The sequence below is a fragment of the Rattus norvegicus genome, chromosome 13 (assembly GCF_021556685.1).
Source record: "Rattus norvegicus strain SHRSP/BbbUtx chromosome 13, alternate assembly SHRSP_T2T, whole genome shotgun sequence".
Taxonomy (NCBI): domain Eukaryota; kingdom Metazoa; phylum Chordata; class Mammalia; order Rodentia; family Muridae; genus Rattus; species Rattus norvegicus.
In genome coordinates, this window is record NC_141546.1 from 5,428,464 (window position 1) to 5,456,204 (window position 27,741).

The 27,741-nt window shown below is 40.2% G+C and overlaps 1 pseudogene; it reads right to left on the reverse strand.

Moving 5' to 3' along the window:
* Nucleotides 1-2,604: 2,604 nt before the first annotated feature.
* Tlnrd1-ps1 (talin rod domain containing 1, pseudogene 1) lies at nucleotides 2,605-27,741 on the reverse strand (annotated as a pseudogene).

The following is a 27,741-nucleotide window of genomic DNA, read 5'->3' on the forward strand; positions in this document are numbered from 1 at the left end:
GAAAAAGGGCCCTCCCGGTAAGTCCGCAGACAAGGGAGTGTTGAAATTTTCAGATTCTAGCACTTCTTCCTCTACACATAAACCAGGAGGGGGAGCCAGCCTATACCCTGTGAAAAAGCTAGAAGCGCTGAACCTCGACAGTTCTGAAAGCTCTGAAATTAAACCTTAGACTCCGAGGAGGAGGCCGAGCTAGTGCTGTTAGTATTCTTGAAACCGCCGGTATAATTAAAGCCACTAGTAAGGTGGCAGATAGTTTCCGAAAAATCCAAATTATCCTATTAAATAGAAGATTCCCTGTATACATTACTCATATACGGGCCCATTCTGGACTCCCTGGCCCAATGAGTTCAGAGAATGATTTGGCTGACAAAGCCACAAAAATGATAGCTGTGGCCCTGACCTCTCCTTTAGAGGCCGCTAAAGCCTTTCATGGCAATTTCCATGTCACCTCAGAAACTTTACAGGAGAAAAAACAACACATGTCATTCAGCACTGCCTTGAAGCATGGAGTGCTTGGGGAAAGCCAAAATGTGTAAAAACTGACAGTGGTCCCGCCTACACATCTCAAAAATTCCGTCAGTTTTGTGCTCAGTTGCAGGTTACCCACCTGACGGGCCTGCCCTACAACCCTCAAGGACAGGGAACCATAGAGCATGCTCATTGGACGCTCAAATCATATTTAATAAAACAAAGAAGGGGAATTATGATAGAACTCTCCCCAACACCACGAGTGGCCACTGCTCTGGCCCCTTTTACCTTAAATTTTTTAAATCTTGATGAAGCTGGACAAACAGCGGCTGAGCGACATTGCTCAGAGCCCAAGAGGACAAAAGAATTAGTCAAATGGAAGGATGTATTAACAAATGAGTGGAAAGGCCCAGATCCTCTTTTAATAAGATCCAGGGGAGCTGTCTGTGTTTTTCCACAGGACAATGAAAATCCCATATGGATCCCAGGACGACTTACTGGGAGCATCACAGCAAGTGATCAAGAAGGGACTGGGACTCCTGCACCTCCTCACTCTTCTTCCATGGATGCCAGCAACGATGGGGAATAATGTCAACCTTTCCACTCCCGATGCCGGTGATGTACCACTAACAGGGATTTAGGGTTGGCCTATTTACCTAAGGATCCACAAGTTGAAAAATAGGACTATTCCCCTTAAGGGCAGCCTTTGTTTTGGCATATTCAACAAAATATCTTTTGACTCCCTGGCCCAATGATGTTATGTAATCAATCTTCTGCTTGGTTAAGGGAAGCCACATGGGGAACTGGTGAGGAGGACATTGTGGCTAACGCCACAGTTCTCTATGGTGGTGGCCTTACATTGCATTAATGGTAGCTGCACTGATCTTACGCCCATGGCGATGCTACTTGGAGGAAAGGGCGAAAAGGGACGGTTGTCATTTTCCTGGATGGGGAACATCAAACCTGCTCCCTCTGTCTGGACAGCTACTCATATAAAATATTGCAGTAGTTACCCGCATGCCTCGCTTTATCCCGATACCTGTTGATGCCCCGGGGACCATGACCTTATTTAGAGGAAAAAGAGATTTTGGTACTTCTGCAATTATTGCTGGCATTATTGCTACGACAGCAGTCGCTGCCTCGGTTACTGCCTCGGCATTGGCCTTGTCAAATTCAGTACAGGCAACCCAAACTATCAATGATTTATCGGCCACCATCTCTGTGGCTCGGGACAGACAGGCCTCGGCCAATACTTAGACATAGGGAGGCCTTATGCTTGTCAACCAACGTATAGATCTGGTCCGAGAGAAATTAGACATTCTATGGCAATTGGCCCAGCTTGGCTGTGAGCAAAAACTCCCAGGCCTTTGTGTCACCTCCATATAATATGACTAATTTACCCGAGCTGCTAATCTGTCTAAGAGTCTTTCACAGCATCTGTTACAGAATTGGACCTCGGAGTTTGAAAAGACACTTCGAGAGCTGAGAGCGACCATCATTCAAGTAAATTCTACCCGACTGGACCTGTCTTTGACGGAGGGATTGTCGTCCTGGATCACCTCAGCAGTCTCTTATTTCAAGGAATGGGTGGGAGTGGGACTTTTTGGAGTGATCCTCTGCTGTGGATTAGTGTTACTCCTCTGGTTGCTTTGCAAATTGAGATCTCAAACAAGAAAGGACAAAGAAGTGATCGCCCAGGCGCTTGTAGCCCTTGAACAAGGAGCGTCAGCCGATATCTGGTTGACCATGCTCAAGCAACAGGTCGCCGGCTGGACAGCTCTTGCACTCCTAGAACCTCGGTTCATTGCACAGGATTAGATTGTCCGGCTTGAGCAGCCCATGAGGGGTGACGAGCTTAGCATCGCACAGGGAAGTTCTACCAAATATGCTCCCTGGAAGGCATGTCATATTATATGAGGGTTTCTACCCCAGTTTTCCCTCCCTCGAAAAATGGCAGTGCGATAGGTTGGGAGTGCCCTGGGTCCCAACAACAGCCTAAGGGTATCTCTCTTGTACAGGTTTACCAACTTTGTACGAGGATATGACCGCTGTCTTCGCCCTCCTATATCTGGGTGTCCTGTTTGCTTAAAAAAACAGAAAAGGGGGAGATGTGAGGAGCTGTCCGAGGAGCTGTCCTCACAGATGTGAGGAGCTGTCCGAGGAGCTGTCCTCACAGATGTGAGGAGCTGTCCTCACAAACTCCATTACAAGATGGCACCGGCATCCGGCAGAATGCACCTAGTAAAAAGGGCAATAGGCAGGAGCCTGGTAACTTCCCTACTCAAAGGGACACATACGTTTTGGTACGTCATCTGGCATAATTGGCAGCAACCAGTCAGAGAGTGACACGTCCTTGGCGAGGATAGTTTCCTATATAAGGGACGGTTACTCCTCACTCGGCGTCTCCGCATTGTAAGCTTATGCTCTCCCTCTCAAGACGCATTAAAGCTTTTCTGAGTAGGATCCTGTGTGTGCTGCGTCGTTCCTGCTGGCGAGACGTAGTGCGGGACTATATATATATATATATATATATATATATATATATATATATATATATATATATATATATATATATATGTGTGTGTGTGTGTGTGTAACTTAACTAGCAAAGACATTATTAAAAAGCAAGCTACTGCTGTGACTTTGCTTCTACCTGAAATTCCCCTGCTGTCATGAAGAATCTATTATCTTAAATTTTTGGGTTAAGTGTTTTCTTACAGTAATGAACAAATGACAAACACAAAAATGGCCCCTGAAGAAACAGCTGTTCCTATCTCAGACAGGACCAATTATTTGTAAGGTTGCAAGATATGGTTTGGGAGTAACTACTGAGCATATGTACCCTGGAGAAACCGTAGATTACTCCATACAAAGCTTAATATGCAATTATTGAAAGTATTTGGAAAAACAAAATGCCATGAAAAATATATATTGTAAGGACTGTACTCATGAGGTTTCATATGATATGAAATACTCTATCATGCTATGTTCTGTCAGAGAATTGGGCTACATTGTACTGAAGCCATGGAGAATTGAGTGAGGCAGACCTATAAAATAATGGAATCAATTAACCTGGTAGAACAAATTTTAAAGCATTATTGGATTCAAGTTGTAGCATGTTTTGTGCTAGCAACTTCTAGCTTGGGAATTATAAAAATACAAAACAGAAACATTTGAAATACATGAAATCTGGTAAAAAAAAAGGTAGCAGAACACAGTTAAAATTGTCAAACTGAGTTCAGAAACAGTGGTTTTAAATGTATAATGTTTAGTATTTTTAAAGGGAGGCTGACTTCTGTGCTAGGATAATGAAAAATACACCTCTGTGGCAAGACTCTTTAACCTCAGTGTTCATCAAAACATGCTGGAATTAAGGAATACCTTGTCACCTTCCCCAGAAACTTCTAAGAGATCCATTGGGCCAGTATTTACGCTTCTTTGATTTTTCAGATTGGTGCTAATAGTATCTTCACGAACAGAAGCACAAATTGTTTTAATAACCATCTGAAAAGTCTACACTAGACAGAAAGTTCAAGAATATATTTAACCATCATTGAATCAATTGGTCTTTTTTTTCTCAAAAAAACATAATCCCCAAATTGTTTGCCAAACTTTCTCATATAGGAATAATACAAATATCTGAATTCTCTATATTTTAAAACATTTACCCTTTGTGAAGGAGTTAAAATTCTAAAATAAAAATATTCCTGGTCTCCAACTGCATAGGTAGCTATGAATAGCCTAGTAAGATCACCAGTGGAACGGGAAGCCCTTGGTCGTGCCAAGACAGAACCCCCAGTGAACCTGATTGTTGGGGGGAAGGCGGTAGTGGGGGGAGCATGGGGAGGGGAACAGCCATATAGAAGGGAAGGGGGAAGGGTTAGGGGGATGTTGGCCTGGAAACCAGGATCGAAATAACAATTGAAATGTAAATAAGAAATACCCAATTTAATAAAGATGGAGGAAAAAAAAGTAGAGTAAAATTTAGAAAATTATCTTGTTAAAATAGGACAAATTACAATATCATAATATATAACTAAACTGGAATTAGCCATTTTAAGTCCTTGTTAATTTCAGATTTTTCAACATATTGTCATTTATAAAATGGATCCTATCTCATAGAATTACAAAATAAAGTAAATATTCCAGAGTGTGACTCATAGCAGGTACTAAAAACAACTTCCAGTAATTTTGTACTCTCCAGTATGGCACCATAGCCCCGTCTTTCTTTTAATTTCCTGACACACCTCTCTTTGACAGTGTGCATATTATCCCATTTAGAATGTCTGTGTTTGTCTAGTACCTTTTGCCTGTGACCTCTGCCTGCTAACATAAGACACTCCTAATATCCTTGACTAGCAAAGAATTCCCCTGAAACAAAACAATATTTTTTCACTGACCCTCTTAACTTTGTGATTACACACCCAGTAACGGGTCTTTAGACTTAGGTCTCATTGCCTGTTTTCAGTAAATAGACTCCTAATTGGTGGTTTTTAAGATGAGGCTGAACTTTTATTCTGCTTCCTTTTATATGTGTAAAATATTCTAGGCTTGCATAATCACTAAAAAATGTGAAGGTCATACATTAGAGTAGGAGTGATTTTACATGTAAGGTAATATTGTTGCTTCTTTTCTTTAAAGTTAACTCAAATGGAATAGCTTTGAGTTCATATATTCTCCATCTTAACAGCATTAACATCTGAAACCTGCTAAAAGTATGGATAATAAACAATCTTAAAAGTCTTAATTAGCTGTTTCTTTCTCTGACTTTTTAAGATAAACAACATTTGATAGGCGAACCTGACAAAACTGAAAACTCATTATGGAAAAATAACAGCAAGAAATCCATCAATTGATTCTTGTGTTGCTTCCCTGGTGGTGTGTTGTAGTGGTGTGTATGTGTGTGAGTGTGAGTGAGTGTGTGTGTGTGTGTGTGTGTGTGTGCGCGCGCGTGTGTGTTTGTGTTATACCAGAGGAGGGAGTTCACACAGGCATTGTTTCTTATAAATGGCTTCATTTTTATTTTTAGGCAGGGTCTTTCACTGGCCTGGAACTCTCCTAGCAGTCTAACCCACCCAGGGATCTCTTTATCTTTACTTTCCCATCTTTGGGATTAAAACATACAACACCACATTTACACTTTTAGAAGGAGGGTAACTGGGAATCAAGCTCATGACTAAGTAATCACAAAGCAAGATTTTTTTTATTTATGTAAATGTCTGTTACAAGAAATATTTTCTGGTCTCAGCACACTGGAGCAAACATGCAAAATTTTAAAATCCTAGGAATGTTCTTTCTTATATCAATTAAAATGTACCCACTCTTGGACCTTGCTCCAAATTCTTGGCAGAAATCTAGTAGTTTACAACAAAGGGGATTTGTTACTTAACAGACAGTTCTATCCTTGTTCCTATCAGTGGGATTGTTGGCTAATTTCAGGGTTATATTTTCTAAACAACACCCCCAGAATCCTAACCACTGTCCTGTTCCACTCATTGTACCAAACTATATTAAGGATAAGTGTTTCTGAAAGAAAGCCACCAATGGCTCAGCCACCATGAAGCTAAAGCCAAGGAAGGACAAAATATTCCATGGATCAATGCTACCCCAACATGAAAAATGTTATTTCCTGGTCAGCTTACTTCCAGCACTAACTAAATTTCAAATTCACATAAGACCCATTAATTTTGTATGAGGAAAGATACTTAATCAGTAAAGTGCTTGCTTCAAAAGCATGAGGACCTGAGTTGGATCCCAGCATCTTGCAAAGAGGTGAACATGGTGCATACACTTACAATTTCTATATACTGGGGGAGCAGAAACAGGAGATTCCTTGGAGGTTCTGGTTTACTTAGGATGCTTCCAAAGAGTAAGTGACCCTCTTTCAGAAAGGGTAAAAAAAGAGAAACCCAAGCTAAATGGTGCTTGATGAGTGCATCCAAGTTGACCTATACACACACACACACACACACACACACACACACACACACACACACACACACAAACAATATGCATATAAACTTGCATACAAACACCATTCCAATGCCCCCAATCCCCACACCAAAACAAAGCATTAATTTCTGTTTAGCCATTCTAAAAAAAAAAAAAAACCTGGATTGGGTTTTTCGAAAAGTTGTACTGCTCTCCAAAGTTATAGTTCAAAAATGTATAAAGCATTGTTATTTTATACTAAAATATTGAAGTGAGGCTAATTTCTACCTACTGGACAATCTAACAGTTCACTCGAATTTTAATTACTTTGGGTTTATTAATAATAATTAACACATGTTTCCATTCTACTATCAAGGAGTTTCATTTTGTCTTCTTTCCTTATAATATCTGAATTTAGATATATATGTTGTGTTTCTGAGTATCACCTCATACTGGTCTGTCTAACATGAATGTTTTTCATTGGATTTGATCAGCCTGTTACTTGTTATCCTTAGACTCTTCAAAATACTTAGGAAATAGCTTATGATATAGAATGGGACCCAAATCAGTCTCCAGTTTGTGTAGTGAACTGAAGAATAACTAAATACAAAATACACTTTGCCTAGATGTGATTGTTTGACTAACTCTTCTTATGTGAAAAAGTTGCTTCTATTCTTATGTGTGGTATATGTATGATGTGTTGTATTGTATGTGCTGTGTCTAAATGTGTATGTTTGTAACAGCTTTCTGTGTGTTTATCTCTGTGTAGTGCATCTCTTCCTGTCTGTGTATGGTGTCTCTCTCTGTGTGCTGTGTCTGTATGTGTGCCATCTGTTTATATGTGAAATACTTGTATGTGTGTCTATGCTATCCATCTGATGTGTAAATGTTTACTTTGTGTCTGTGTGTGATTTTCATCCATCTTCATCTTTCTTGGAGTCCCTCTATCTACTGCAGCTTTTCAATCTTTCTCCCATTTGTGTTATACATCTCATGTCTCCCATACTCAAGTTGCTACTGACAGAGTGCTTGCAAAGTTTTCTTCTGAGAATGATTTTCGGAGATGAGCACCACATTTGGCAGAGAATCCCATAAGACTGTGACCTTCTGTATGTTGTGGTTCTCCAGAGGGCGTGCAGACACCATTCTTGCAAAGAATGATGACAGAGAATACATCAGACAACCATTGGAGTGTGATTTGTCAATAGTAACAGGTAAAGTTGCAGTCCATGGTCACAAGAAGCTTCCAGCAACCATTAAGCAAAGCAAAATGAAACAACAACAACAATAACACAACATGAGTATGAAATCCTTGGTTTTGGTTTGGTTTGGTTTAGTTTGGTTCCTGGTTTTGTTTGCTACTGTTAAAGGTACAAAAGTGAATGGTCTATAATACAGAGTTTTGAGAACATCTGAAAAAAAGTGAGTGGTCGGAAAAATAATGAATAACATAATGTGTTGCTTCTAAATGGCAGCTCAGAATTTCAGGGAGACATAGAACAGTTCCTTCAACATTTAGACACAGTGGCTTTTTTTCTGTCAAAGGGTATGCATGTCTGATTGCGTGTGCATATTTACATGTGTGTAGCTTCACATGTTCAGGGTGCACAAGTATGTGCATATAGAACCTAAAAGATACCTCAGGTTCTACTTCTTAGTCATTATTCCTCTTGTTTTTTAAGACATACTATCTTACTAGCCTATAAGTTGGGAATTTCACTAGAGTGGAAGATCAGTGAACCCCAAGAAGCAAGTATCTCTGATTCCTCAATATGGAAATCACAGACAAAGACTATAATGCTAACTGTTTTGAATGTAAGTTGTTTGACCCAACTTATTCTTTCACAGCAAGAGTCTTCCCAGCCTGCTCTGGTTCGTTTTCTTTCCAATATTTAAAGTATTTGTATTACATTCAGTTTCTTGTCTTTTGTCACCCAATTCCATTTTGAAGCTCTTGATATTATGCTGTATTTTAGATTCTGCTATGTATCAAGGCATTGTTCCATCTTGCTTTCTGCTGCTATGGAATAAAATATCATAACCAAAACACCATGGACAGGAAAAGATTTACTTGCCTTATAGCTCTGCTTCATTGAGAGAATCCATGGCAGCTTACAGCATGAACCTTGGGTCAGGAACTGAAATGGGTAGTATACAGGAATGCTGGTTATTGGCTTGTTTAGCTACATTTCTAATATAGCCCAGGAACACCGACCCAGGGATAGGACCATTCATGGTGGTATCTTCGTACAGGAATTAGTAATCAAGAAAAACATGCCCAGATGGCAATTTGTTTTCTGTAGTGCTTCATATAAGGTTTTCTCTCCCTAAATAAGTCATGTCACATTGATAGTTGAACCTCACTTAAATAGGACAAAGTTAGAACTCTAGAGTTTTTCTGAATTCCACATTTGCTCAAAATAAAAGTGGGATGGAAATGTTTAGTTAAGAAATAAATACACATAAATGAAATCTGGAAATGTTCAAGTTGTAGTCAGATACCAGACAGGGCCAAGGTGGTAAGGTACACAGGAATTTTCAGTCCTGAGTTTCCAAAGCCAACATCCACTTGGCAAAAGTTCATATCTTCAACAAGCCAATGTGCTAAGCTAGGACAGATGACTGTGGGGATTCACTGAGGATAGAGTGGTTACTGCATAAACTATTCAAGAGGATACATGTACATATGTTTATTCACCCCAGAAAAGACACTAATGAGAGGCTAAGAAAAGGATTCCAGCTAAGTCTAGGTTAGTGAATCATCAGGTTTATTGGGATTATTTATAGTGTTAATGAGGAGTTACTTAATGAACTTGGAGCTGAATCTCTACTAAAGCTACCCTAGAATGGGTAACAGCTCATGAAAATTGCATGCACAGAGATTTCTGCAAACCTTTCAGTACCTTGATTGGACAGTGTCCTTTCCCAGAATCCATAACTGTCTGTAACTTTGAACATTGCCTTGCAAATATTCTAAGTTTCAGGAGGTTCCTAAGACTTTCCATTCTGTGATTTGTAAGATTCACTCACTCCAGAGTCTTAATCAGCCTTCCTCCAAGATAGAATGATTCTGTTCCCAGAGAGTAGGTACACAACAGGATATTGGACTGAGTGACAACAGGGAAATCCCTACAGTTCCTATGCAAGGAAGACTAGTCACATGGTAAAAAGAATCAGGTGTACAGGTTTCCTAAAGGATGTGATTCTCTTGTACAATATAAATCAGATACTGTAAACCTCAATATTTAATCTGAAAACTGTGGCATTCAGACAGTGCACAGTTGGCAATCAACATTTTCTTGGCCCTTGGTAGAACGCAGTAAGAGATAGGTATTTTTTTTGCCAATTGTCATTAGATAGCATTGGAAGGACAGGTGAGCTGTGGGAGATCTAGCTAACATAAAACAGATGAAGCCTTAAGCTAGCAAAAATGAGTTGAAAAGATGATCAGCACACAGGAAAATTATTATTCTTTCCTGAGAAGATATGAGGACATATTTACAGCACTACTACAGAAACCTGTGTGCAGCCCAAGGCAGTACAAGTGACACAGCCAGCCTACAGCAGCAATAATTAGACCCTATTCACAGGGAGGTAGAGCATGGATTCTGCAGCTGTATTGGCACTTCCGAACCTTTGCTCCAGGCACAAATTGTTCTGAGGAAACAAGGCAACAATTAGAATAATAAGGATAACTCATCACCAAGAATTAATGAATTATCAGCCCCACTCTCAGCACTAAGGGGCTTATCAAATAGTGCAACTCTCAGCCTGTTGTGGACCATAAATACTCTTAATCTTCTGTATAGCTGCCTATGTCCTAGATACTCTCCATTAATACAATATCAAGATTCCCAGCTCCACATTTGGATTATCTGGTCAGTATGTACAGTTGTTTAATGGATTACTTTCTAGGATAAGACTGTGGAATGCAGTCAGTATAACAGCATGTCGCAACTAGATGATAGTGCAAAATATGTTCTTAGGAAGGAAAGGTGAACAAAGTGACTGAATTGGAAGGAACAAACAGCAGGATTTCCATCAAGACCAAATGTTTATAAGGTCTTTTCTAGACAATTTTGCTGCTTATGGAAACCATTGAAAGTCATCATTCAGGATCTTTACAGTCATGAGGAGCTGAGGTTTGAGCCTAGAATACACAGTGATAGGTGCTGCTGTATTCATGCATGTCACTGCAGTGCTGTTGCAGAGGAGATGGTAATTGTATATATTCACCAAGATTCAATGGATACAAAGGACTGCATGATGAGGCAGGTACCTATGATATAAAAACTTTGCTCACCATACCATACAGGTTGTTATTTCTGTTCAATATAGTCTTCATGTTTAGGAGATTTGCTTATGTAGGTTCTTTCTCCTTCCTTCCTTTCTTTCTTTCTTTCTTTTTTTCTTTCTTTCTTTCCTTCTTTCTTTCATTCTTCTTTTTCTATCTTTCTTTTTTTTTGAGAAGCCTAACAATTTAATACATGAAATAAATACTCCAGTACATGTAGGGTAAAAACTTTACATTGGGGGAAAAATCACTCTATAGTGTAATTTCAAAAATGAGACACACACACACACACACACACACACACACACACACACACAGTAGCTTTTTCCCCACTTCCAAATCATATGGAAAAGTCATACCATTTTTACACCATGTATACTCTAATTCAATAAAAATAACGACATACAAAAAGGTAGGTGTTTATAGGAATGAAAAATAAGGTAACCTTTCATTTAATTAAAAAGAAAAAAATAACCCATGACCCCATTAATAAGTGAATTGCGGGGATAGAGTGTGTAAGTGTAATCCTGAAGCCAGCACACTCCCCATCTTATCTATATCTCAGTTCCTGTAGTGGCCTGGTAGACACCTGTGTCCTCTGTATACATGTTGACTGCATGGCCTTGGCTTCTGTAAATTACCTCTTGAGTATTAACATGGGAGAGGAGTGTTACCTAATATATATATATATATATATATATATATATATATATATATATATAGAGAGAGAGAGAGAGAGAGAGAGAGGAGGGGTTAAATGTCTTCGTTTAGCTTGAGGTGAAAAATAAAAATGAGTATGGGGACTGTGTGGGCAAGGTGCAGAAGAGTGCTTATTTACAGAATCAGAATTCACTGGCGTTAAAGTCCTTTCCCTTAATGCCTGAGATGAGAGGGTGCAGCCTTCAGACAAGGCACAGGCTGAGTTCCTAAGGTTCTCCCTTTGGTGGGAAATCTTGACCCACCCATCAGGGTACTGTGCCAGATTCCTGAGGCACTGGGTCAAGAGCCTGCTGGCCAACACCACAGCTATGGCACTTCCCAGGGTGGAGATCTGTACCGCCTTGAACTCAGTGCTCACAGCAGCTGTGGGACCCCGGAATTGAGGCTCCGTGGCAAAGCCCATCAAAGCATTCATCACCTGTACCAAAAGCCAACTGAAGAGCGGGTAATGACTGCAGACCAGCTCCCTAGGCGCTGGCTTCACTTTGCACACACATGCTAACATCGCAGATGCACTGTAGCTCATGCACTTGAACTGTTAGTTCGAGAAGTGATTCTGTGACTTGTCTCTGGACAGGGCACCAGCATTCATCAGGAAGTTGAACTTAAGAGACAAGCCGTGTGGCACCTCTAGCAACAACTGTGGGGTCATGTCTGCCATAGGGTGTCTCGCATCACAGCACAGCTCTCCTACACCCTATAGCATCAGTGACTCATATGGTAGCAGTCCGAAAGGCCTGAGCGGAACACTAGGTCAGCGACATCACCAAGTGGCTCAGTTCCACAAGACTGCCGCCAGAATCCCCCGCGTCTCTGAAGTGGCCCATGTTGAGCTGGCTCTGCCTGTCGTGGGTTAGGATGCACAGCCCTTCGTTGCGCACGGTGATGGTGTCTGGGCACTGCTGTAAGGACTCCTCAGCAGCGCCAGGGGAGGCGGGGCCTTCGAAACCTCCCTGGACAGCAGGAGCAGGTCAGCCACCAGCTGCATCTTGCCCTTTCATTGATGACAGATTTGCGGCTGTGAACTGGCCCCGCTGAATGCGCTCCCAGGAGCCTCAGAAGTGGCCTTTCCTGCGCTGCCGCTAGCAATCGTGCCCAGTGGGTAATGGCACGCCACTGGGGATCCTGCTACCATTGCCTCCGCCACTCCGCTGGCCAGGGTCGCCTGCCTTCTGCGCACCATCGTGCAACTCACCGACCCGGGCACAAAGATCCAGGTGGTGGCAGCCGGTGGTCCAGCGTCCTGGGGCGGGCCAAGGTCGGCGGCAAGCTCTTCGGGGCGCTGTGTAGCTTGCGAGAACCTTGACAGCGGCAAGGCAGACTCCTAGTTCGCGCACCTCTGCAGGAATCTACCAGAAAAGTCCCCACAGCCCGCCTGTCGCCACCTTCCTGGGCATTGGTGTCTGGACAGCCAGAGCATAGAGGACGGGATGGAGAGGCTGGGAGTTGTCCCTCCCTCCCTCCTTCCTTCCTCCCTCCCTCCCTCCCTCCCTCTGAAAACAAAATCAAATCAAAATCCTCTGCTCCTAGAGGAGTGCAGGCAGCGGCCCCACCGGGCTTTGCTGTCAGCCGCTGTGCTGTTGTGAACTGGGTCCATAGAGGGCTTCAGGGGCGGCTACCCCACCAGACCATACTGGAGGGCGAAGGCAGCCTGCGGACCCGAGATCTCATCTCCTGCTCTGGCCCTTGGGGCGCTGGGCGACTCTCCCGAGGCCGCGCGGAGTCCAAAGGGTGGGAGGCTGCAAGGCAAGGGCCTGGATGACCACATCTTCTCGCCTGGGGGTTTAGAGTGTGAAGGCACGAGAGCAAGCCCTACCTGCTTGAATGGCCTGAGACTCGAGACCAGCTGTCCTGGAGATGTGATCACTGTTTCTCCTCAGCGCTCGCGGGCCCTGCGCATCTGACGCCCCAGGGTAGTTGGTTCCGAAGGTGAGCTTGGCTTAGTGGAGGCAGACCAGGGCCAGGACACCGTCCATGTTTGTCAACTGCTGCTTTCGCCTTCTTGTGTCCACCTGAAATCCACCACCGCAGCCTTAACCTCCCCTCCCAGGAGCCAACAAGTTAATTTTCAAGTTTGTTGCTAAATCACAACTGTGGTCTCCAGAAGGTAGCACCATGTTTTGAGAGAGGGCTAGCGAGTTAAGAGTACTTGCTACACAAGTTAATTGACCTATGTTTGGAACTAAGGAAACATACAAAGTACTAAGCCTGACTGTAATGCACCTGCAGCCCAAGAGTGCTTTGGAAGCTGAGACAGGAGGAAAACTAGTGACTCCTGGCTCCCATAGTAGGTCCAGGCTCAATGACAGATCCTGTCCCAAAAGAATGAAGCTGACAGTGACAGAGCAGGAAATCCAATATTCTCTGACCCATACACATAGACATGTACAACCGTCACTGCACACATTTAACACATGCACTCACACAAATAAGGACACAAGTACATGCATGTAGAAGCACAAGTTAGTTTCAGAGAAAAACACAGATGTCATTCACATAGTTTTCATTTTGTCACTATAGGATCACACTTTAAAATATGTTTCTAGTGTTTAGTAATCTCTTATTGTGCCTAGTCTTACCTAGTTTGGAACTTAAACAAATGTGTAAACATAGAAATAAATTTGTCCACATTCATTTTGACATTAGTTGTAGTTCAAAATCATATGCTCTGAAGAAAAGAGGGAACTACTAGGAACTAGACATTGTTATCTCCTGATCATGTGTGTTGAGCATACTCTGTCACTTTAACAGGCATCTGAAAGATCAATTGAAAAGGCAGAAACATCTACTGGTTCATGGCTCTGTCTAAGTTCTGATGCTCTACTGTGTTGTTCTGTGGTGAGGTAGAATATTAAGACAACAAGAGTGCATGAGATAGATAGAGCTCATGTTTGAGTCACTCAGGACAGCCAGGATGTAGATAAAGAAGGAAAGAATCAAGGAGCAGGTGTGTGTGTGTGTGTGTGTGTGTGTGTGTGTGTGTGTGTATGAGAGAGAGAGAGAGAGAGAGAGAGAGAGAGAGAGAGAAGATTCCCTAGAAGACAAATCTTATTATTCCAAACTTGTGCCAGAATTTGCATAAGTTCTACATAATCAAGCTAAACCAAATTATAAGCATTTACTTGGGAAAATTAATTCAGAAGTACTATGGGATGTTCACCATAAAACATTGTTCAGACATGGGTTTAAGCAAGTGAACTGTCTTAGGAGGCAGATGACTGCACTGATTGTTGAGGTTCCTAGCATAGTTCCAGCATTTCTCAGGGCAAGCTTTTAAGCATAACACCATGTCCTGGGTTGACATACTTCAGTTAACTTGAACAGTTAGACAGAAGCAACTATATAGCAACAAAAGGCAATTTTGATACAAATTAAGACTTTCTCAGGACTATGGATTTTGATAGATTAGACCTTTGTTTTAGTTTGGGCAGGTGGTGCTGTCTACAGATCAAGTTTTACAGCCTGAATGTTACTTCCACCTTTCAGTCAGTGGGATTAAGGCTTTAGGTACTAATACCTTTGAGGGCCTTTTCACAGAAGAAGACAATAAGAATCTTATGTATTTTTTTAAGATTTTTAGCTATCATCACTAGTATAGATTGACATCTATAAACATTAACATTTGAAGACCATTATGGAAAAAAGGAACCTCCAAAATTCATCATGTCAAGGAGATCATGATTCTCTACTTTCCAGTGCTAACAAGAAGTAGATACCTGAGAGTTTAAGATAAAATCCATGATTAACCATTGAAGAATATTGAAGATATCATTTTCCCTCAACAAAGAAAATCTGCTCTGTTTTCCAACAGACGTTTAAAAACATCTGCTAAATGTTTACACACATCAGTTCAATGTTACACACAACATCTGTTGGATGTTTATATAGATGTGTATAAAAATGACTTAAAAGCAACTTCAAAAGTGTCAGGACTTTGTGGAAATAATATATTCACTTTTTAAAAACACAGTAATTTTGAGATCCAATCATGATACTTAGGTAATCTTTTCATTCTCCCTAGAAGAATCAGCATTTTCCAAGTTTTCTTACTTAAATCCCATGATAACCTTATAAGGAGGGAAAATGTATGCCCATTTTGAAGAAATAAAGAAAATCTGAGTATTTAGAGAATGAGAGAGAATATGATTGTGACAGCTAAAAGCTACTAGAACTGGCATCCACAGCTACCCTTAATGAGAAAACTCCATGGTATCTGAAAATGAATGTGTATGTGTGTGTGTGTGTGTGTGTGTGTGTGTGTGTGTGTGTGTGTGTGTGTGTGTGTAGGGACATATATTCATTTTCCTACATAGATTGTGAAGTTAGAAGAAAAATAAAATGTTTTAAAAATCATCAGAACATGATTAATTTGATGGTCAAATTGATTAGATTAATAAATCCTGATGTATTAGTGACAGGCACTTCAATGTGTGTATGTGAAAGAACTTTCGGAAAGGATCAACTGAGAAGTAATCGTCAGTTAATTGTGGAGGAAACATTCAGTGACTTGAGGCAGAGAGTTTGTCCAAGTGTGTGTGTGCATGTCTGTGTGCCTGTGTGTGAATGGAGAGAGGACATACATTGTTAAATTTGGAGGATAATATAATCCAGTTTGGGGAGAATTTAATGATCTGATGTTTTGTACTGATTAAAAAAAAGAAATTAAGAAACTCCCTCTCCAACTCCCTTACCTGCTCCTATGGACAAACAGTATATACATACTTCTGCCAAAGAGGTACCCTCAGTCTAACATTACCTGAATGGGCTATATTCCCTTAACCCATGAGGCCAAATAGACATCTCCTCCATTAAGTTTCCTTGTCTGGTATTTGGTCAAGGCACTGAAACAATCCTGTAATGTGACATTTTCCATCTACCACTTTGAAATAGAGTAAAAGTTAAAATTGTGAAATATGGGGGATTGAAATTTCTTTTAGCCAAGTCCTATATTTTATGAAAACCATTTACATCTCCAGCTGTAGGGAGAACTTCTCAGGACTCACAGAATTCTTTTGGTTAGGCCAAGTTTGTTGCCAAGAAGGCTGTCTTATACTCACATCAATTATATTGTTCAACACTCTATTTTATGGGTGATAAAGCCTTTCCTCCAGCAATATCACTCTTCCTCACCACAACAATCACTACTACCACCACCAAGACCAGAATCTCCACTACCATAACCACCACACAGACCTCTAACATGATATAGTGATTATTCCTACTTATCAATTTGAGTACACCTATTACCAACAAAATCCCAAATAAAATCAAATTATTTGAAACTGGAAAACTCACCTTTTTTCTAGGCCACGACTTCTGGTAAAAACTGACTTACTACCATCATATGGAAACAGGAAGCTATTGTTTTTGTCTGGTTTTCCTCAGTCTTCCTGGCAAGTCTGACTATCCTATTACTGCAGTCTAGTTAAAATATAAACTAATGACCAAAAGTTCATCAAGAATACTCATGGACTATTGTACCAAATTAGTACTGGAGAGATAGATATGCAGCATTGTTCAATGAATAAGGACTAGATTCTCAGCCTTTCTATAGACAGACACCTATTAAACTACAAAGAAAACTGGTGTTAGTCAGTCTACTAAATCAATGGTTTGGTGTGTGTGTGTGTGTGTGTGTGTGTGTGTGTGTGTGTGTGTGTATGAGTATGAGTATGAGTGTTTTCAATCTACCAGTTCTGTCTTTTGAGAACACTAATACATAACACCCTCCCCTCTGTTGCCACCTTTGACCAGTAGGGGCAAAGGCTATCTCTGTCCAGATAATTCCATTCTTTTTCTTGGAAAACACAGACAATTCTTTTATTTGTATTCCCAACAAGGGTATTTAAATATGATGGGAAGCTCTCATTGTTCCAACTATTTATAATTCCACCTGTGATTGTCCACACTTTGAATAGTCCCATGACCTGTTTGTTAATAAGGCCAGTGTTTATGTATCTAATACACACCAATGAATAAAAAAATCTTATCCAGCACTTCTAGCCTCTTTAGACACTGTCTCAAGCAGAAACACAGGGCAGCCTAGGGAGAGAGGTTAGAACAGACAAAATGGGGCTTTCTAGGCAAAGTTCTGCTGCAGTTTTCTTTTCTTCATTCTTCAGAAGGAAAACAGAAAACAGGAATATCTAAATAAGAATCTGAACAAATACTAAGGTAGCCAGAAATTATATGCCCCAAGAATATCCTGAGATTGCTATAAGTATCACGCTATAAGATACATACACTGGGTTATTCTTAACACCCTGGGTAGATTTGAGGGCCAGTACTAGAGAGAGACTGAGCACCTGTAGAATTACTGAGCTTAAAAATACAGTCCACAGCACTTGTGCTTACTCTTCACTATCTATTTCTTTGGTCAGATAGAGGAAGGTATTGGCTTTCTGTTTCTGCCTTAGATAGAGGTCATGTATAAGGTTAGTATCTGGATTTTCTATAGGGTTAAAACACATTCATGATGCCAAAGAGGCCAAAGTTCAAGATATGGTTTACTTGGCCTTGTACAGTCAGGACGACAGAATTTTTCTCTTTATATTAGTTTCATGGATCTCTTCCATCTAGGACTAGATTGTTGCCATTTATGCCTCAAAGAGTCTCTGCTCTTAAAAGTTTGGTGCTGTGAGGATCTAGTGGAATATTGTAGAGGAAATGATTAGTGGAATGAATTTAGGCAACTGGAACCTTGCCTTTAAAGGAAGTATTGAAACATTTTTCTTTCCATCCTTTGCTCCTTGCAAAGGATGTCATTATAGGGTAACAGATCTCTGGAGAGTTCACCTTCTTACCCTATGTACTATGATGCTTCCATAAGATCATGAGATCAAAGGTAGCATATGAGGTACTGGGTGACCGTTTATTTACAAAAGTATAAGGATCTGAGTTTCAGCTGTTTTGATTCTCAGGATACAGGTAAAAGCTAGATATTTCATCATGCTAAGTTTACCATTTAAGGTTTTCTCACTGGGTCGCATTGAACACAAAGAGAACCAGATATCTGGTGCTCATTGGCCAGACAGCCTTGCCAATTAATGACCGCCAAATTCAATAAGAATTAGGCTTGACATTTGACCTCTACCACAATGATCTTGATAAGAAAACAGTCTTACTAGCCATGAGTTTTGCTTCAAATTGATGAGGATATAGAATATATAGCAAGCAAAAATAAATGAAATAGCAACTGGCAAATACAAGAAGTCGGCAGATAAATAGCAAAACATTATCAAACTAAAAGCTCACACATCCAGTAGAGGCAACTGGAGTAGCCTTATTGACAGCACGAACAAAGTTAACATTATCAATCATTACTAAAACATATACCAGAAATTGACTGGGGAAGCTTAGTTGAGAGAGGCAGCCAGAGTACCTTAATTCTCCATAAGTGAGCTTAAAGTTTCTGAAATTTTGGGTTCACTTTTTCACTCATCTATCATTGGAGAAACACTAGTAACCACCTTTGAGAATGGTTTGCCTTCACTTTGTCCTCAACATAGAGATCTTAGTGACCACTCAAGGAACTCAGAGCAGCTGGTAAAATATTATGAGTATAATACATGCAACACATGTGTATACAAGCACAAGTGTACACCACATACACGTGCAAACACAAACACATTTTAATGAGACAGCAGAAAGAAATTTACAAAAGCAGAAGTTGGAAACATCTACAACTAATGCAATTCCATAAAAACAAAGCAGGTTTCTAAAAAGCCACACAATTAATCATGCCATAAAATGGGCAATAAAGGCAACAGCCCCTTAGGCATCTGTGTCCGCTCATTGTTTTAGAAGTGCTTTTTAAATAAGTGTCTCTAGTGCTATTCATATGATCCTATTTTATTGTCAGAGGCAAAAGGAACTAAAAGCTTCAGTGGATACCTATTGACCTTGATATCCATCTGCAACAATGCCACAGAACATCAGATGCATCTTTAAACAAATGTGGACTGTGAACTCTTAAGAAAGAAATACACTCTTATGCTTCCTTTTCTTTTCCTGTTATTTTTTTATAAAAAAGGAAAAGATGACTATATCTTCAATTGTGGAGTTATACAGCATCATGGTGGAGAGAACATGGTGGCAGGGCCAACTCCTGTTAATGATTATAGAAGACTGTTTGCACATCATGGACACAATCCCCCACAGTCTAGGGTTCCCTAGGCCATCGGGATTATAGAAAATCTGGACAGATTTACTTCTTTAATTTGGCAATCACTTTCCATCCGAGTTAAATAAAATTTTTGGCATAAGGCTGTATTGTTACATATTAAATCTGTCTCTCATGAACAATTAACAAGAAAATTCAATCTGAAGGATCGAGCCTATTCTATCAGAAGATGAACAGATTCTGGACTAAGGGATAAGAAAGTACATTATTGTGAAACGTCCATATAATCATGCCAGACGTGAATAGGAGTTCAGTAAAACATATTACACTCTTCTTCTATTATTTTATATGAACTTACCCTTTGAGAATCAATGGCTTGAAAGAAATGTACAGTCATAATTAAAAAATAAGATAAATCATATAATAATTTACGATATATTCATGTTTATTTTATTTAGTGTAGGAGACATACATGAACAAATGGAATCTGTGTTTTTGAAGCCATTGACAGAGCAGCAGACTCACCCTCATCCTGCTAAGGGCCTTGATTGCACCCAAGAAATTAAGATGGGTTTAAGGTGATGAATATTTACCAAAATGTTCAGTAAAAGCTTACAACTATTAGAAAACTTCTACCTTGCTCATGGGTAGTGTTATCTCTTCTCTTTCAGGATCACTGTACAGGCTAGGGAATCCTCACAGGCTTTTACTCTAAGTCCTACTTAATTTCTACCACTCTTTGATTGCTGTTCCTCTGTAGAAGACTAAGGATCCTTTGTAAAATAGAAACAGTTCTCTATCTTTAGCTTGTCCTAAAATAATTATTTATGAGGCATCCAGCATACCAGAGAATGAAATGGCCGAATTAACAGGATAAACTTCATCTTACTTCCCAAACCCCATTTTTAGTTGTTTATCTTAAGAGTAAAATAGCTCCCACCTTTGGGCTCCAAGACAGTGTTCTCAGTAGTTGAAAATAGACATAACAGCTGTGGCTAGCTCACAATAATAGGATGAACTGGTCACAGTAACAGGATGTCTTAATAAAACATTTTCCTAGTTCAAAATACCCTTCTTAGATGTGTGATCTCTCCTTTTGGTTTGAGCAGTTGCTATGCATCAATCAGATTAAAGGTTGATTTTCCTTTACCCATTTATTCAGTCATGTGTTGCCAAGGCTTAAAAGCTCCCGTTTGCAATATTTTCCCTATATAAACCATAAGCCCCTAGAACTCTGTGTCACTTCCCTAGGATGTTGCATCAGAAAGGATTGTGCCCTGAGTCCAAATTCAAATAAAGATCCTCCTGTACTTATATGAGAGCTGTCATCTCTGTTAGTCTTTTAGTGGTCTCATGATCTGCTCAGAAAATTATGGGAACCTGTCCCATATTTCTAAGATCCTCCAGTACCTCTGACCAGGAGGGTTTGTGACAGACAGTGAATGTTTAGTATATTGGCTTGTTGTCTGTTTCTGTTCTTGCTTTTGATTTTAAGAAAGGTCTTGTAGGGTTGGCAGAGAGGAGTGGCTAAGAGTAGATAAATTGGAGAGTCAAAGCCAAGGGGGTCAAGATGTTCCTTGTCCCAGGGTTGGTGAAGAGTTCACCTGTCAGTTAAAGAAAATTTTGATAAAAGAGGGGGAGTCTTGCCATCAATTGCTTTCCTCCCTCTGCAGCTTTTGTTTTATGAGACAGGAGTCTTTGAGTCTGAATATTTGGCTTCAATTTTATTTTATTTGTGACATGGCTAATTTGTACTTTTCTGTTTACTACTGTGTTTCTTGTTGTACTTAGTTTTTATTTGTATTGGACTTTGACCAACAACATGGGAGAGACTGCCTCTTACCCTCTCTTCTTTTTTTTTTTTTTTTTTTTTTTTTTTTCAGAGCTAGGGACCGAACCCAGGGCCTTGCGCTCGCTAGGCAAGCACTCTACCACTGAACTAAATCCCCAACCCCCCTCTTACCCTCTCAATTTCATTTTTGCTCATTTTAAGGAAGTTAGGACCAAGGTTAATAAGCAATCTGTGGATGTGAAGAAAGGGGAAATATTCACTTATTGCAGTTCAGAGTGTCTAATATTTGACATTGGCTGGCCTCTAGAGGTAACCTTCCATCTCCCCACAATGTCAGAAGTAGAAGGAAGACAAGGTGTTTCAAAAGACTCATGGACACCCTGATCAAGTCCCCTACATAATAGTCTGGAATGATGTGGCTACCAACACACAATCTTGGTTTAAGTCTTTCCTCTTTCCCCCTTTCTAATCTTTCTTCTTCAACAAGAACTGTTCCAACCTTTGTGACTGAAAAGCAAGAGACCTCCAAACAAACATCTATACTTTACCCTGTCTTACAGGATAGTATGACTGAGGACATTATTTTTCCTCCACCTTACATTCTTCTACTAACTGTGCCACAATTTGACGAGGCACAAGAATTGCCTTCTGTTCTGGATCCAGCACCACAATCTGCTCCAGCCACAGTGGCGTTGGCCTCAGGGATAGATGGAGGGTCTTCGCATAGTTGCACCATGTCTCCTAAAGGTGTAGAACCAGGGGACTTCACTTTTTTGCCTCTATGGGCTGAGGGGCCTGTAGACCAATAGGGTAATCAACCTCATCATTCCTGGCCCTTTGCTACCACTGATCTTTTTAATTGGAAGGGGCAAAATATCCAATTTTTCTGACAACCATAATGATTTATTGGTTTCTTAGACACTGTTGTTTTCACTCAGCAGACCACATGGGATGATTATCTGCAACTTTTGCAAATTCTTTTTACTATTGAACAAAAGGAGTACCTCATATTGGAGGCCTTGAAGAATTTTCCAAGAGCTAATGACACCATAACCCGAAACCCAGACAATCTTGATGAGGGATCTCCCCTCAGAATATCTGACTGAGAATACAATATAGCTGAAGGTAAGGCGTTTCTCCAGGTCTACTACCAGACTCTGAAGGCAGGTTTCAAAGCAGTTGCTTGGCAGCCCAGGAATTTGGCCACAGTTCGTGAGGCTAGGTAGGGGCTTAGTTAAAGCCTGGCAGAATTTCTCAAATTAGTCATGGAGGATATATATATATATATATATATATATATATATATATATATATATATATGTATATGTATATGTATATGTATATGTATATGTATGTATATGTATATGTATATGTATATGTATATGTATATGTATATGTATATACTCAGAGGAAGCAAGACATTCTGGTACGGTGGCTTTGGCTTCTTTCATTAATCAGTCAGCCGTGGACATTAGATGGAATTTAGAGAAACAATGAAGGTTGGGAGAAAAGTTGTTGAGGAATTTTGTGGAAATTACAGAAAATGAATACAATAAGAGAGAAAGTATAGAGAAAAGGTTAAGACAAAATAGGTATTGAATAGAGTTTTGGCCAAGGTCCTCTGGCTAACAACATGCAGGATGCATGGGAAAGGAAATGCCAGCACTGTTGGATTGTTGAAGGAAAAGAGCCTAAAAGAGGCTGGCATCCAGTACTAGGTAAGAACCAATGTGACAACTGTAGAAGAAAGGGAAATGGGCTAAAAATGCCCAAAGTGATAGTCAGACTGAGGCCATGATTACAGAAAAATATTGAGAGAATCAGTTGGGGTTTGGACCTGCTCCTCAAACACAGGGTCACAGTTACAGTTGAGAAAAGGCCTCTAGACTTCCTTTTAGATACCAGAGCTCAATATTTGGTGCTCCTCCATGCTGAAGGGCTGCTTTATTCCAAGAGGTTCTGGGTCCAAGGGGACACACTTGTCAAACAATATTCTTGGACTATCCAGAGATCAGTTTACCTGGGATTGGATTGGGTAACCCATTCATTGATGGCCATTCTTGAGTGTCCATACTCCTTTCTGGGGAAAGATATATTAGCAAAAATCAGGGACCAAATTCATTTCAAATTCAGTGTGTGTGGGGGGATCCAATTGTTGGATCAGAAAAACAATCCAGTCCAGGTGCTGACTATTACCCTGGCTTCTGAGACTTAGTATAGACTATATGAAGTCACCATTCGGCTCCCCATAATTAGTATGTTTGTTTGAGAAAATTTCCGCAAGAGTGGCCAGAGGCAGGAGGATGGACCTTGCAAAACATCCACCTCTAGGATTTGTTGAGACTAAAACAGGGTCTGACCCAGTTTGTGTCGACTAGTATCCCAAGTGCCAGGAGGCATGAAAGGGTTCACTCCCCATATCCAAAAATTGTTGTCCGTGAGAGTCATCAGGCCATACTAATTGGCCTGGAATACTTCAGTGTAACCCATGAAGAAGTCAAATTCTAAGGATTACGTCCTGTCCAGAAGTTATGTCATGGGAAGTTAACCACAGAGTGATTTATATACTCCCCACAGTGTATAATCCCTATACCTAATTGAATTTATTGCCATGAGACCCAAAATGGTATTCTGTTCTTGATCCAAAGGATGCCTTTATAGCTTACCTCTGACCCCCAAGATTCAGGAATCCTTTGCCTTTGGTGGTATGATGCTGAAAGATGCATCAAAAGACAAATCACCTGGAACTGCATGTCCCAAGGCTATAAAAAAATTCCCTCCATCTTTGGTGAAGTTCAGTATGAGGACTTGGTTGAGTATTGGGATACAAATCAAGAAGTAATCTTTCTGCATCTGATATGTAGATAATTTCCTGTATGTAGCACAATCTAAGGAGTTACCAAGAAGGGACTTAGAAACTCCTACAGTCTCTGGGGGTGGGGGGGCTGGAGTATCAAATATCTGCAAAAAAATAAGCCCCACAGTTTTGCAAGACTGAAGTCACTTATTTCAGTTATATTCTAAAGGAAAGTGAGTGATGGCTTTTCATAGCAAGAAAAGAAACTGTCATCAATATTCCTAACCCTCAGAGCCCACAATAGGTGAAAGAGTTCTTGTGGCCTCCAGACTTCTATAGGCTATGTATTCCAAGCCTTGCTGGAATGCTTAAACAACCTCTCTATTAAGCCACCAAGGAAACTGAGGACTTTATCTGGATACAAGAATAATAGAGGGCCTTTGAAAAAATAAAGCAGGCCCTTTGATGGACCCTGATCTACACTGTCAGACATCAATAAGCCATTTCATCTACGTATAGATGAACATAAAGGGGTGGCCAACAAGATTTTGACCCAAATTGTAGGGTCATGGAAAAGTCCAGGGGCTTATTCATGAAAAAATTGGACCCAGGTTTCTTACTGTGAGGTAAGAGATGCAGGCCTCCTGCAAATTTTATTTAACAGAAATCAAGTAAAGGAAGCACAACTACAAGTATTTGCTATTGTTTATAAGCCATGATGTAATAAGATTTATTGGGGCAGATTAGAATTTACATTATGCAAATTGACCCCCAAGTTCATAGCAGGTAGAAAGAATGAATAAAATATTCAAAGAGACCTTGACTAAATTCTCCTTAGAGACTGCTAGGAACTGGATGATGATTCTTTCCTTTGCCTTATATAGAATAAGGAATTCTCCTCACCAGATGCGACTAACTTTCTTTGAGTTCATATATTGTATCCCGGCCCCCATTGTACCCAACCTGCAGTCAGCAGCTATTGCAGAATTGAAAGATGATGACTTAATATCTAGAGTCAGAGCAACCAAGTGGGTTCATAAAAATGTTTGCCCTAAATTACATGCTGTCTTTGAAGCAGGCCCAGTTTTTGAAGCATAAAACTTTCTACTAGAAGATTATATGAAGAGATTTTACCAGAACTCACTGGAGTCCTGGTGGAAAGGACCATTAATCATCCTGCTAATCATGCTATCTGTCATTAAAATGGACAGGATCACTGCCTGGGTGTACTAAACTCACTCCAGACCTGATAACCTGTTCTCCCCAAAAGAAGATCACTGAACACAGATTCAACATAATGTAAAGAGTTCAGAAAAGCACAAATGGCTCAAGTTAAATTTGACTCAGTCTTGAGTCTACTGTCTCTGCTAACTGTATGTATTGCAGTTTTGACCCACATCAGCATTTCGACTTGATCTGTGAGATTAAAAATCCTGAGACTGTCTATCATGCCCTACCGGCTGGTACAAAATAGCTAATTGAAACATCCTGGTTCTGAGACTTGTGACAACTCCCTGACAATTCATGGACCAACATCCAACAGACCTTTAAAAGTACATGTGCCAAATGTAGATTTAAAAATGTTTCATATACCCATGGGGAAAGAAAACTGACAAATGTGGGGGTTCTGAACAGTTTTACTGTGCTGCCTGGGGATGTGAAACATCACTTATTGGAAATAAGGGGTGGGGAATGTCAAAGGAAGATCTCATTAAAATGTATTGATAGGGAGACAACTCCAAAGTTTACTCAGCTTCACTGAAAAGGGTAAACATGCTAATGGATGGGAAACAATCTGTGAATTCTCCAGGTCAACCACTCTGAATTACCCATGGTAGCGATTCCAGATTGCTCTTTCCAATCAAACTATTAGTAAGGCTAATTGCAAGCCAACCACCAGCCCAAGTCAGGTCATCATAAATCTTAAACCTGTGTTGACCCCTTTCTCTAGTCCAAAAATTACCTGATCCCCAGTTACCCCAACCCAGGGACCCTCAGTTCCAGAACTCTTCTTTGAACAAACAGAACCAGCATATCCTATCTGGTCAATGATGTTAAAAAATCTTTCAAATACTCAATGTTTCTATGCACAAAATTACCACCTCTCACTGGTTTTTTTTAAATTCTAGCTTCCATTTTATGGAGGCATTGGGTTAATAGTTGGATATAATGTTTCTGAAACAGACTGTGCATGTATATATTGTCACAAACAAGTCCAGCTTTAACATTCCAGATTATCTTCATACAGGGTGTCTGTCTGTGCAAGTCCTCTTGTCACATCTAGATATTGGCAATTGGATCATTCCCATAATACATTCCAAATGTGTTATTTCCCCAGAACAGGCATGGTGGGCCTGTTCAATTGGAATGACCCCTGTATAGCACAAAGAAGTTATCAACTCCTCTGCACTGAAAGGGGTGTTTATTTTGACTCAATTAATGCCACTAGTAGCCTTTTATTCAGAAGAAGTGTACTAAAAGGTTTAGTAGGGCAAGGTGAGGGAACCATATGAAACAGAAAAGAAAACCCATCCCTTTAGACCTATAATTAATCCTAGGGCCATGATTGCCTAGACCAGCACTGGAATACCTGCATTAACACTAAAGGAGAAGAATTACCATAGTTTAAAGGCAGATATAGATGAGGACATTTGATGTCTAGAAAAATATATCTCTCACTTGGAGTGTAACATGGACTCTCTGGCTGAAGCAGTATTTCACAATAGGCAAGAAAGTGTTCCTACAGCATAAAATGTTATATAACTCTTTACATAAAGAGTGTTGTTTCTGCATCAATTGTTCTGGGGTTACTTGAGAATTGTTGGCTAAAGTTAGGGAAAAAAACAGACAGACACCAAAAGAAATGGGAAGACTCCAAAAGTTGGTACCACTCACTGTTTGATTCCTCTCCCTGGTTAACAACTCTTATGTTCACTCTCATGGGACTCTTCATTATTCTCCTCCCCCTACTCACTTTTGGACCATGTATTATGAAAAACTTTTATAATATATAAGGCAAATATTGTAAGCTCTTAAACAATGATGATGAGGTCATATTATCAAAAATTTAGGGTAGATAATCCAGATATTAAGAAGCTGAATATTAGTCTCTAAAGCTACTAGTGGAAGGGGAGAATGAAGAAGTCAAAGTAGTAGAAATAAACTCCATCTTGCTGTCCAAACTCCATTTTTAGTTGTTTGTCCCCAGAGTGGCATGACTCCCCACCCTTGGACTCTGAGAAAGAGAACACAAAGTGTTCTCAGCAGTTGAAAATATGCATCACATAATTCTGACTTGCTTACAATAACAGGAAGAGTTAAGAAAATGTGAGTCATTCTCAACATGCCCCTTTTAGGTGAGTTACTTCCTTGCGGTTTGAACAGATGTTATGTACCAGTATAAAGGTCAATATTCCCTGCTCATTTATCCAATCAAGTAAAGTCAAGGCTTGAAACCCCTGTTTGCATTTTTACTCTATGTAAAGATGTAAAAATCTATCTAAGCCCATACATCTAGGTGTCACTTTCCTTACCTGTTGCATCAAAGTTTGAGACCAGCGTCCTAACTTGAAAAAAGCCTCTTGAGTACTTGCATCAGAGCTGTGGTGCCTGGTCAT